Raw genomic sequence first — 12880 nt, forward strand, 5'->3', positions numbered from 1 at the left:
TTTATTGAATTCTGTGTTTGAGAAATGTTGCAGTGATAACACTAAAATGGAAAATGTTTCAGATATTCGAAATGTTTTAGACATATGTGCTGGACTAAATCAATTTTCTCAGAATATTCAACAAGATTGTCAGGAATTTATTATGTATATGCTTGCTGTTTTACAAGATGATGGTGTGGATATTGATACTCTTTTTGTTCTTTCATATCAATGGCAACATGACTGCGTCAATTGTTCGTTTTCAAGTTGTACTGACATACACACTGAAAGATTTATATATTTAACATTACCAGACTGTAAAGCAGTGTCTTTCAATAATCTAGTTAGAGAAGCAAATCAAAACATGGTCTGTTCTCAATGTAATTCTGAAATCCTATCAACATTATTTATATGAAGATATGGACAGTATATAATGTTAATGCTCCAACGATGCAGACCTGATGTAACAAAATTGACAACTTCAATTAAAAATGTTGTGGCTTCTCAACTATCAATTTCTGGGAGAACTTTTGTTACTGTAGCAATTATCTTCCATGATGGTCCTTCTACAACATCAGGACATTACACAGCTTATTTAAAATCTCCAAAAGGCTAGACACAATGTAATGATACTCAATTGACTTTTAAAAAACGTTTGCCTTTTGACTTACCAAATTCTGACCTAGTGTTTCTGCAACCCACATTTTAGGAAAATTATTTGGGCTTAAGAAAGGATACTCTGTTGTTCAGAATTACTTTGTGAGTGAGGGTGAGCAAATTATAATGAAAACTTGTATTTGAGAAAATTATAGCATTAGGTAGAGATGTTAATAATCTTAGATGGTAGAGAACACGTTGAAACTTTTGATTCTAAAGGTCGGGAAAATAAAGGTTAAGTGTACAATTAAGTAATTTGCAAACAAAACACTTTACACATACTATTTGGCCATGTGGAGAAGTATCTCAGAACAAAATGACTACTTCGGGAAAATGTTGTTAGAACATGCTTGTATGGAAGTTTATTTAGAGGGTATAAAAAATAAGTGTTATTTTTTTATTAATTTGTGATTGTTGGAGATGTAGCATACTTTAACAAGAAATTGCGAATTATAGAAAAACATTTAAGATATGTTTTTTCGAATATTTACATTATGTATTCAAATGTTGTATGGTTTTTTTTAAACACTATCTTTTTGATTGTGTTTTTTTGTTTACCCGCTGTCATATGATGAATAGTATTGCACTCACTGTTTTAAGTGAAATTCAATACATTCTGAGAACAGCAAAATAAAATAATTAAAATATTGTACAAATCTTTTTGTATTTTGTATTGCAAAATATACATTACAACTAAATTATTTATTCTCTTCCACAGATATTATATTTATAAGGTAAGTACGACAAACAAACAAAAACTTCTTTAAGAATCTCTTACTTACCTTTCTCTCTTTCCTCACCCATCTATCACTTCTGTCACTGTCACTGCCTTTCACTCAATCTAAGTCATATTCTACCACTTCTATTGTCTTTTTCTTACTTATGTTTCCTTTTTCCTTAATCACTTCTTTGTGTTGCTGTATCGCTCAATCTCTTCTCACTCCCCCTAACTTTCGTCTTATTACATCATCCCTCAGTGACCTTCAGTCACTCAACTTCTTTCATTCCTTCACTCCGTTTTGTTCACTACCCTTCCTTAATTCCCTTTCTCACTATACTTTGCTTCATCCATTTCTAAATCTCTTCCACAATTTTAATAACTATAACTCAATTTTACTCTCACTCACTCACCACTTCTCAATTTTACTTACCACCATTTTATCATCCTCTTACCCCTTTCCTCACCATCACTCCACTTCTCTTAATATTCACTCCCCTTACCCTACTTCCCTCTCTCCATACCTTACACTCCTTCCCTATCTCTGCCCCGCTCCCCTTCTCTCACTCACCCTCCCTTACTCTCTTTTCCTTAGGGCCCTTCCCTTAGTTTTTCACTACTCTTAACTCACTCCCCTAACCTTAGTCCTTTTGTTTTAGTCACTGTTTGTCTCACCTTTCCTCACTCATCATACTCTCCTTTCCTCACTCACCATACTCTCCTTTCCACACTCATTCCCTCAGTCCCTTCCTCTCCTTCACTCAGTCATGAAAAAAAGAAAAAGCAAACTTGAAACTTGAAACACTCAGTCATGCTAACTCCCTTTCTTTTAATTTCATTAAAAGACCGGAGGCTACCATTATGCAAATACTTGTATTTGCTGCCCAAACATGCAGCCCTTTAAAGAATGTCATTACATCACAATAAATAGAACTTTAACAACATAACAACTAGGTTGAGCAGGCTCCTATCTTCCTCTTTTGTTCTCTGCTCTGACACAGATAAGTACTATTTTTTTTTAGCATACCATCTTGACTTTATTTATAGATACTTTGGTATGTTTTAGATGTATTTTATGACTCTACTATTATTAGACAACTAATGTTTACTTATTTACTTCAATTTATTATTTCAATATTGTTTAATTTAACATAATTGTAAATGTTGTTCCCAGTCCAATTTATGGTCGGGATTAGCCTTTCATTCCTGTTTGCTTTATGTGATCAGGAGAAATTAATTCACGGTAAGTATTTTAATGTTTTTTAACATTGTCTTGTAACTGATTTGAGCACTTTTTTATCGAGTGAAGACCTATCGAGTGAGGACACCTAAAAGCTTAGAAGTGCTTCTCTTTTTTACATAAAAAAAACAAAAGAAAAGGAAATTGAATGTAAAGACGGAAACGCTGACACATTCATTTGATTTCCCGCGTCTCTTAGCAACATAGAGACGCAGGTACGTGGCAGCTTGACGACGGGCCTTGCGCATGCCCTTTATGCTCCATTATGCTCTTGCAACCTCACGCGTCTCCTAGCAACTAGCTGGGGGACGCGGAAATGCATCCTCCCGCGAACATCCTCGTGCTCCGATACACGGAGATTCGTTTGAATACTGTCCTGGTCTCCATAGTTACACCTTTCTCGAGAGTGTAACAGAGACGGAGAGGACAGTCCTTTTACAGGGCCTAAATCAGAAAACTGACCGAAAGACATTCATATTTACAGATTTAATTCTGGAAGAGGATCGCCATCCACTGGCTTCTAAACAGAATCGACGCATGAGTTTCTCCTTTTAAGATAAGTGAAAAACTCGCTTTTACAAAGAGAGTCTTTCCCTGTAAATTATTCTAAGGATACTACCTTTATAATTAACCCTTGAGAAGGTTATTTTGACTTAAAACCTATCTGGTGTACATTTTTATTTTATTTAAATCGTTATGGAAGACAACACCAATGATGCAAATGTTTCCCCTAAGGAACCTTTGCCTGACAACATTAGAAACCTCTTTAGAGAGGAATTTAGATCTTCTATGAGAGAGGCTGTCGACGCTGCTCTCGCAAAGAGAAAGAGAGTTTCACCTATGGAGGAGAATTATTTCTCACTCTCGGATGGGGAATCTCTTTCAACATCTGCAGGGCAGAAAAAGGGAAAAGTACTCCAAAAGAGGAAATATTCTATAGAAGCATCCAAAAATGCATACAAGTTTGGTGGCCCTCGCGCCACAAGAGTCATTGGTGCTCCTTTCAGCACAATAGATAGACCTCAATTACTTGAGGCAGGGAGAAGAGGTGTCCCTAGCAGCACAATAGAAGGCGGTACCCTCCACGGTACAAATGATTTTAATGATTATTTTGAAAGTCAACCAACAGACTATGATAACTTCGACAAATTTATCTTTGATCCTCAAGACTCTTTAGAAGATATTTACGAAGATTTAGAAAAACCTTCTACTTCTACCTCAGTCAAAGACCCATTTGGTGGGGAAATGTTAAATGCCACTACAATTCGTCATCCCCGTAGCACTGAATGGTGGCCTATGGATCATGTTGGTAAATATCTATCACAATGGGTTAGAAAACCCCTTGATATCAATACCCGTAATCTTTTAAGGAATGAATGCCCTCGTCCCTCTTCGGAGGACAAGATTTGTAATACACCTAACCTTGATCCTGACCTAATCACCTTCCTGTTCAAATCTGGAAGGGACCCTAGAAAAGGAATCGAGAGATGTCTTAAACAAGCTCAAGATAAACTACTTGATGTAATGGGACCACTTTCTAAAATTCTGGATATGACCGAGGAAGCTAAAGCTAATGACTCACCTATAGACATCGAAGTGCTTCGAGGATGGTCGCAACGTGCTATTTGCCTTATTATCAATGCTAACGCGAATCTAATCACCGAACGTAGAAAGGCTGTTCTCCTAAGGATGAACCCGAAACTAGCTGATCTTTCAGCTAGTGAAGATATGTCCAACACCAAAGGGCTCTTATTCGGAGACAACTTCGTTAAAACACTCGGGAAGTATGTCTCCACATTCAATGCCTTTAGTAGGGCACAGTCAAATATGCGTAGAGTCTTTGGAACTCGATCACTTTTTGGAAGGGCTGACTGAAGGGGACAATCTGTGAGCCGCACCTCATTCCGGTCCCAGTTTTATCAAGATAACAGAGGCTATCGTCCCTATAGAGGTTTCCGTGGAAACTCAAACATCTATCCACAAGGAGGAAGGGGCTCAAGATCCCGTGGTGGCAGACCTCGATCATCCAATCAAGGAAACTATGGTAAGGACAACCCCTTCTATCCCCTTAAAGGTGGCAGGAAGATTGAGACACTTCGAAAAGAATTGGCTTTGAGTCACTCAAGATCCATGGGTTTTGGAGACTGTTGTGGGATTCAAAATAGAATTTTGGGAGCTCGCTATGAATCCCTTTGGGATGTTAATCTTATTTTTAATCTTTTCATGTCCTGGCCTGTTAATCAATTACTTTCCCTTAAAAGAATTTCAATGAAATTAGCAACCCTATTGTGTTTGATATTCTTCAGGGGGGTGTCTGATAATAAAGCTCTTGAGCTTTCCTACAGATTTTATTCTTCTGAAGGTGTTCATTTCGATATCTGTAAGAGAACGAAGACGATGTCAGAATTTATCTTCTATCCCTTCTTTCATGAATGTGAAAAATTATGTGTTGTTAATTGCATGAAGTGTTATGAAAATAAGATTTCAGTTTTTAGACCTGCTGGCTGTGATCGACTTCTTTTTTCTTATATTAGACCTTTTAGGCCAGTGTCATCAGCAACTTTAGCGAGATGTCCGTCTGATTATGCATGAGGCAGGTGTAGATCTGTCTAGGTTTGGTGCTCACTCTTCTAGAGGTGCAATGGCTAGCAAAGTCTTTTGGGCTGGAGGTTCTCTGCCCGAAATACTTACAGCTGCAGATTGGTCTAATGCAAGTAACTTCTCAAAATTCTACTTGAGACCGATATGACATGTTAGCAGTGCAGCTTTGCATGGCTTTAAACATGCATAATAGTAGCCTCCGGTCTTGTAATGAAATGACGATTCTCCAATTAACATGAAGAGAGAATCTTGATTTCATTAAAGACATACGGAGGCTAACATTATCCCACCCTCCCCTCCCTGAGAGGTTTGGGTTGATTGATGTCAAATGTTTTCTTATTATATCTGAAAATTTGATTATTGTCTGTTGCCTTTTTCGCTATATGGTGTTTTCTTGCTCCAACTCAGAAAAGAATCTTAAGGAATAACTATTTTGCTGAAATTTCTTCACTGTACTCCTGTGTCATCGCAGCCCACGAGGAAGATAGGAGCCTGCTCAACCTAGTTGTTAAAGTTCTATTTATTGTGAAGTAATGACATTATTTAAAGGGCTGCATGTTTGGGCAGCAAATAAAAGTATTTGCATAATGTTAGCCTCCGTATGTCTTTAATGAAATCAAGATTCTCTCTTCATGTTAATTGGAGAATCGTCATTCTCTCACTTCTTTCACTTCATTTCTCTCTCTCTCTCTCTCTCCCTTTGTCTCACTTAGTGTAATCACTTAATTTCCTGTAAGTCACTTGCACTCCCTCTCTTTCTTTGTCATTTTCTCTCTCTCTTTCTTTCTCCCTTACCCTTCCTCACTTTCCGTTTCTGTTTCCTTGATTTCTCCTTTTTTTCTATTATGAAATATATATAATACCTAAATTTTTTCTTTTCTTCCACGTATAGTATATATTTTTAAAAATATACTATAAAGTTGTTATTATTTTTAAGGTAGGTTTGACAAACAAAAAATACTTTTTAATCACTCACTTACTTATCTTTGTGTCTTTCTCATTGTTTAATCTCTCTTAGTAACCTTCCTTTACTCATGTTACTCACCTTTTATCCGTTGTGATTACTGCCCTTCATTCACTTCTACACTCCTTTTCTCGCCAAAAATACTCTTTGCTCACCATAACTGACCTTGTGTAACTCTCTTTTTCCACTGCCTGTATCTCACTTCTCTTTCCTATATTCCTCAACCACTACCTTGTGTTGCTGTATTGCTCAATCTGTTTTCACTCCCCCCTTACTGTCTTTATATTACATGATCTCTCACTGACCTTCAATCACTCCACTTCTCTCACTCTTTCTTTTCCTTTTCATCACTCCCCTTCCTTTATTATGTCCCTAATTCTCTTTTCCTTCATCCGTCTCTAAGTCTCTTTCTCTGCCTGAGTCAGTATAACTGATTTACTCCTTCACACTTCTTCATTCTCTCTTTGTTTGTGTCTCTTACTGTCTGCCTCTTTGTCCACCAGTCTTCTTTCCTCTCTTATTCCATAAATCCTTCTCTCTTACTCACTACTGTTTCCTGTCTCTTAATATGTTTCTTTTTCTCACCCTGTTACTGCTCTTCACTAACTCACATCCATTCTTATCTCTGTTCATCTCTCCTGTTATCTTTCACCTGCATCAATTTTCTCACTCCCCCTTACTCTCTTCCCTCACTTCATCTGTCATTTCTCTTCCCTTACTTCATTTTCCTCATTCATTTTTGCTAAATCCTATTCGTTTAGTCCTTCATTCCCTTTCACTGTATTAAACTCTCCCTCTCTTCGTCTGAGTCCCTCAGTCTAACCGCCTCACTCCCTCTCACTCACTTGCTCTCCTTCTCATTCTCCCTTATTCTCCTTCCCTCACCCTCATACCCTTTCTGTAACTGTCACTGCCCTTTATTCACCATCATTCCCCTACCCCTACTACCTTTCCTCCTGTCTCTATGTCACCCTTGTTGTCTTTTCTGCTCTCTTTTCCTCACTCTCCCTCACTTTCCTTCACTAAGTCCTCAGTCACATTCCCTCACTACGCTTTCCAAAGTCCCTCCATTCCTTCATTCAATTTCTGTCTCCCTCACTCCCCACTTCTCACTTTCATTTACCTTCCTTTTATCATCCTTATACCCTTTTCCTCACCATTACTCCATTTTTCATACCTTCACTCCCCTTACCCTACTCTATTTCTCTCTCCCCATCCCTTACACTCCTTCCCTGTCTCCGCCCCGCTCTCCTCCTTTCACTACGCCTCCCTTACTCTCTTTTTCTTAGTGCCCTTCCCTTACTTCTTAACTCTCCTTAACTCACTCCCCTACCCTTAATCCCTTTTTTTAGTCACTCTTTGACTCACCTTTCCTTACTCACTATGCTCTCCATTTTTCACTCATTCCCTCAGTCTCTTCCTCCCCTACAGTCAGTCATTTCAATCATTCATTTATTCACTATACATTCATTCACAAAAATAATGACACATTGTGTTAGAAATACAGCTCTTTTTGGAAAAGTGATTTAGTTCTGAAAATAACTTTTTTTTGTTTTGTTGTTTTATATATATATATTTTTTTGAAAGTTTTATATTTTTTTTGATTTTTCAAACAGGAACAGAAATCTTCAACTGCAAAACTGTTCAACAGGAACAAAATAAATCCAAACTTTGAAAAAAATCATCTTCTCTGAGAACATTGATGTTCATTATTTCTCCGCTCGAACAGAGTGAGGCTCTGCTCCCCATACACAATAATTTCAAAACATTTGTTGCATCTCATGTGGACTTTTGTCAAGAATGGTCTTAAGTCCATCTCTGCAGTGGATGGAGATGCAGGTGGTCCTCCAGATGATGTGCTGGCCACAGCTGGTGGTATTTGTGTGGCCAGAGCTCTTGTTGATGTCTGTGCAAATTGCACAGGGTGCACTTGTCTGACATGCCTTTTCATTGTATGTATTGAAAAGGAGTACTTTTTTGAAGGGTTTCCTCTTGAGAGAACAGTGCCACATATAGTGCAAGTGACTTTCGGGGCATTCACTTTTTTTTATATATGAAAGATTCCTTCCCTTTTCTTGAGGTAGCCGATAATCTTCCCCAGAATCAGAAGATGAATCCTGTCTTGCAGCCATTTCAGAAAATTCTCAGGAAAGTTGCAAAGGCTCCTTCTCCCATGAGAGTGAAACAGATAGTAAGGGAAGTAGGTGGGATTTTTGAAGATTCTAGCACAGAAACTACTATGAACCAATGAAAAGTGTTGTTTTCGAGTCACATGACTTGACGTGCGCGCTCGGGTGGCGCACGTGCTGCGAGCACCCGGTCGCGCACGTCGCTTGAATAAGGCGTTTTGCCCGATTTACATAAAAGTTTCAAAACGTGAAAAGGAGGCAAGGTAGACACTCCCTGACCCCCTAGAGCTTCTTTTTCATTTTCAAGAGACGTGCGCGACCCGGTGCTCGCACCACGTGCGCGCACCTGAGCGCGCACGTCAAGTCATGTGGCTCTAAAACAATACTTTTCATTGGTTCATATTAGTTTAAAGTCTAGAATCTTCAAAAACCTCACCCATTTCCCTCACAATTTGCTTTATTCTCCTGGAAGAAGGACCCATTTCTGAGCTGGAAGCAGAAAAAACAACAGGATGGCAGAAAGACAGGAAACAACATCTTCTTCTTCTGACTCTCACATACAATATCGCCAGCAAGCCAAGAAGGGGAAATCTTCTTTTATTTTGAAGTTTTTTACTTTTCCTGAGGGACTAAAAAGGTAAATGCCCCTAAAGTAACGGGTACCCTTTGTGGTACTGTTCTTTCAAGGGGAAACCCTCTTAAAAAAAAATATTTTTCAATCCATACCATGATAAGACATGTAAAAAATGTGCACCCTGTGCAATATGCCCAAGCAGCCACAAGAGCTCTGGCCCAGCAGATTCCACCAGCTGTGGCCAGCACATCTACAGCTCCCCCTCAATCGCCAGCAACAGCAGAAATGGACCTTAAGCCATATTTGGCGCATGTGCATATGCGGTGCAACAAATGTTTTGATGTTATTGTTTTTGGTGAACAGAGCCTACATCTAATTGAACACAGCATTCAGATTCATAAATGCTCTGAAAGGAGATCATTTTTTAAATATTTTTCATTTATTTTGTTCTTGTTGAACAGTTTCCATGTTGCAGTTCCTGAATTTTCTACAAAAAAAACCAAAAAAATATAAAACTTTTAAAAAAGCTAAAAAAAATATAAACCAACAAAAGAAAAAAAAGTTATTTTCAGAACTCGTTCAATTCTCTAAAAAGAGTTATACTCCTAATACACTGTGACATTCATTTTTTTGAATGAAAGAGTAGTGCATAAATGAGTGATTGAAATGAAGTGAAGGGAAGGAAGGGACTGAGAGAAAGAGTGAGAAAAGGGGAGTATGGTGAGTTACAAAAGAGGAGTGAGTGAAAGAAGGGGACCAAAGGTAGGGGAGTGAGTTAAGGGGAATAAAGAAAAGAGAAAAAAAACTACTTTCAGTGTTTTGATGTTGTATTTATATTCGTTAAAAAAAAACAAAGATTTTCACACATATTTTATTTAGGGGTTAGCATTTAAAAAAACTTGCAAATTCACTAAAAAAACTTATGTTTTACACATGTTATAGTTAGGAATTAGCATTAAAAAGCCTAGGAAATTCATTTAAAAAACCATAGGTTTCATATCAGTTATAGTTAGCTTGACATTTTACTCATACAAAACCATTGAAATTCCCACGTTATAGTTATTTGTACTCACCATAACTGGCGCGCCCGCAATGCACTGCTAATAACGTCACATATTACATCACTCATGACATAGTCAGTGACAACACTCATGACATCACTGATGACATCTCAAATGACATCACTTATGCATGTTTGGAAAAAACTGTCAGTGGAAGGAAAGTTATGCAGCGCTGTGTCTATTATTCTGCTATTTAGCACATGGACTGTTTAAAAGAGCGCTCTTTTCTCCATGCCATGATTTCATTATTTCCATTGTGCACTCTGTTAAGAAAATGTGCCTGCGTGTTTAAAAATACCACGTGGGGTGATTCAAAATGCAGAGATTTGTCCCGTGATCAAGGGTCCTGTGAGAGCAGAAACGTTGGGAAAGTGTGAGTCCCTCATGCAGTGGGGTTCCATGGAATAAACACATTTTTTCACGACACAACCTGTGCACTTCTTTTTGAAGAAAAGAGGAGATTTGGTGGTATATATATATATATATATATATATATATATATATATATATATATATATATATATATATATATATATATATATATATATATATATATATATATATATATATATATATATATTCAGTTTCACACTTTACCCAAAAAGCAGGGCGCACTCCTGATTGCCACACTCCAATTGTGAGAAGAAACCTGTGCGTCCAGCGCCAGCAGAGCCTGACGCGTTTCGGGCCACCGCCCTTTCTCGAAGGCTTCTCTGCTTTCAGAATGACTGCACACGAAAGGAGAACCAGCGTTTGTCCCTTATTTATTTTCACTTGTTTAACCACAATCAGGTGCATATTTACAAGGCATTCTGGGGCTGGTAGTCCATCAATTTTATCAATCCCGAGTGGGTTGCATGCAGTCTATTCTGTAAATGGAACAACATCACAGGCGCTCAGGCGTGATTCCTCTCCTTTCAAAACTTGTGCCAATTGTCCTGCCAAGCTGATACTCACACCAGCAGCGGAACCGCTCTATCACGCGGTGGTGCATCCCCCCGGCTGGGACAGCCGTATATGTTCAGTTTCACACTTTACCCAAAAAGCAGGGCGCACTCCTGATTGCCACACTCCAATTGTGAGAAGAAACCTGTGCGTCCAGCGCCAGCAGAGCCTGACGCGTTTCGGGCCACCGCCCTTTCTCGAAGGCTTCTCTGCTTTCAGAATGACTGCACACGAAAGGAGAACCAGCGTTTGTCCCTTATTTATTTTCACTTGTTTAACCACAATCAGGTGCATATTTACAAGGCATTCTGGGGCTGGTAGTCCATCAATTTTATCAATCCCGAGTGGGTTGCATGCAGTCTATTCTGTAAATGGAACAACATCACAGGCGCTCAGGCGTGATTCCTCTCCTTTCAAAACTTGTGCCAATTGTCCTGCCAAGCTGATACTCACACCAGCAGCGGAACCGCTCTATCACGCGGTGGTGCATCCCCCCGGCTGGGACAGCCGTATATGTTCAGTTTCACACTTTACCCAAAAAGCAGGGCGCACTCCTGATTGCCACACTCCAATTGTGAGAAGAAACCTGTGCGTCCAGCGCCAGCAGAGCCTGACGCGTTTCGGGCCACCGCCCTTTCTCGAAGGCTTCTCTGCTTTCAGAATGACTGCACACGAAAGGAGAACCAGCGTTTGTCCCTTATTTATTTTCACTTGTTTAACCACAATCAGGTGCATATTTACAAGGCATTCTGGGGCTGGCAGTCCATCAATTTTATCAATCCCGAGTGGGTTGCATGCGGTCTATTCTGTAAATGGAACAACATCACAGGCGCTCAGGCGTGATTCCTCTCCTTTCAAAACTTGTGCCAATTGTCCTGCCAAGCTGATACTCACACCAGCAGCGGAACCGCTCTATCACGCGGCGGTGCATCCCCCCGGCTGGGACAGCCGTATATGTTCAGTTTCACACTTTACCCAAAAAGCAGGGCGCACTCCTGATTGCCACACTCCAATTGTGAGAAGAAACCTGTGCGTCCAGCGCCAGCAGAGCCTGACGCGTTTCGGGCCACCGCCCTTTCTCGAAGGCTTCTCTGCTTTCAGAATGACTGCACACGAAAGGAGAACCAGCGTTTGTCCCTTATTTATTTTCACTTGTTTAACCACAATCAGGTGCATATTTACAAGGCATTCTGGGGCTGGTAGTCCATCAATTTTATCAATCCCGAGTGGGTTGCATGCAGTCTATTCTGTAAATGGAACAACATCACAGGCGCTCAGGCGTGATTCCTCTCCTTTCAAAACTTGTGCCAATTGTCCTGCCAAGCTGATACTCACACCAGCAGCGGAACCGCTCTATCACGCGGTGGTGCATCCCCCCGGCTGGGACAGCCGTATATGTTCAGTTTCACACTTTACCCAAAAAGCAGGGCGCACTCCTGATTGCCACACTCCAATTGTGAGAAGAAACCTGTGCGTTCAGCGCCAGCAGAGCCTGACGCGTTTCGGGCCACCGCCCTTTCTCGAAGGCTTCTCTGCTTTCAGAATGACTGCACACGAAAGGAGAACCAGCGTTTGTCCCTTATTTATTTTCACTTGTTTAACCACAATCAGGTGCATATTTACAAGGCATTCTGGGGCTGGTAGTCCATCAATTTTATCAATCCCGAGTGGGTTGCATGCAGTCTATTCTGTAAATGGAACAACATCACAGGCGCTCAGGCGTGATTCCTCTCCTTTCAAAACTTGTGCCAATTGTCCTGCCAAGCTGATACTCACACCAGCAGCGGAACCGCTCTATCACGCGGTGGTGCATCCCCCCGGCTGGGACAGCCGTATATGTTCAGTTTCACACTTTACCCAAAAAGCAGGGCGCACTCCTGATTGCCACACTCCAATTGTGAGAAGAAACCTGTGCGTCCAGCGCCAGCAGAGCCTGACGCGTTTCGGGCCACCGCCCTTTCTCGAAGGCTTCTCTGCTTTCAGAATGACTGCACACGAAAGGAGAACCAGCG

The sequence above is a fragment of the Lissotriton vulgaris genome, chromosome 11 (assembly GCF_964263255.1).
Source record: "Lissotriton vulgaris chromosome 11, aLisVul1.2, whole genome shotgun sequence".
Lineage (NCBI taxonomy): Eukaryota > Metazoa > Chordata > Amphibia > Caudata > Salamandridae > Lissotriton > Lissotriton vulgaris.